This window comes from Suncus etruscus, chromosome 6 (genome assembly GCF_024139225.1).
Source record: "Suncus etruscus isolate mSunEtr1 chromosome 6, mSunEtr1.pri.cur, whole genome shotgun sequence".
Lineage (NCBI taxonomy): Eukaryota > Metazoa > Chordata > Mammalia > Eulipotyphla > Soricidae > Suncus > Suncus etruscus.
This window is the reverse complement of record NC_064853.1, coordinates 63,089,860-63,090,683: the sequence shown is the minus strand read 5'-3', so window position 1 is coordinate 63,090,683 and position 824 is coordinate 63,089,860. Positions and strand designations below refer to the sequence as shown.

The following is an 824-nucleotide window of genomic DNA, read 5'->3' as shown; positions in this document are numbered from 1 at the left end:
CTTAGGGTTGAAATTTCAAGGTCAAATTTAAGTTGTTGTTGTAGTTTTTGAGAATTCTTCACATTACTTTCAAAAAATGGTGAACCACGTCTCATCAGCAATGAATACATATTCATTTTGTAAACATCCTTGAAAAAATTCATTTCTGTCCAGATTTTCTATGAGAAAAGGCATAGAAGATAGTATTGCTTCTACACACAGTTCATTGCTGAGTAATCACAATTCTTGGCTAACAAGAAAAGATGCTGTGGATGAACCCAGGTCTGTGGTGTTCTATGTCAAGACCTAAACTCCTGTACAACCTCTGAGGAATATTACTCTTTGATCTCATGATGCTGTTGACTCAATAGAAATTTCAGAAATATTTGTTATATTTTCTGGAAAAGAAAACATTGGAGTGCCTGCTTTGGCAGCACATATACTAAAATTGGAATGATACAAAGAATTTTAGCATGGCCCCTGCACAAGGATGACATGCAAATTCTTGAAGTGTTCCATATTAAAAAAAAGAAACAATTGGAATACTGTTTTTGCTAAAAACATACATTGATCTAAATTGTTAGTTTTTTACTTTTTTGTTCATCTTTTCTTTACTAAAGTTTACAATTTTATTTTAAAAGTTGATTCTTAGGTAACATATATACTTGTGTAGTGAAAAGTCATAAAAATTAAAAGCCTATTTGTACAAACCAAAATTTAAAATATTGGAGCCAGAGCAATAGAACAGTGGGATGACATTTGCCATGCACGAAATTGACCTGGATGGACCTGGGTTTGATCCTTGGCATCCCATATGATCCCTCGAGCCTGCTAGGAGATTTTTC

The 824-nt window shown here is 33.4% G+C and overlaps 1 non-coding gene across 1 annotated transcript; it reads left to right on the top strand.

The window, feature by feature from the left end:
* Positions 1-397: 397 nt before the first annotated feature.
* On the top strand, positions 398-504 carry LOC126012291 (U6 spliceosomal RNA). The gene has a single exon (XR_007496809.1). It is a non-coding gene; the product is annotated as a U6 spliceosomal RNA (small nuclear RNA).
* The last annotated feature ends 320 nt before the right edge of the window (positions 505-824 follow it).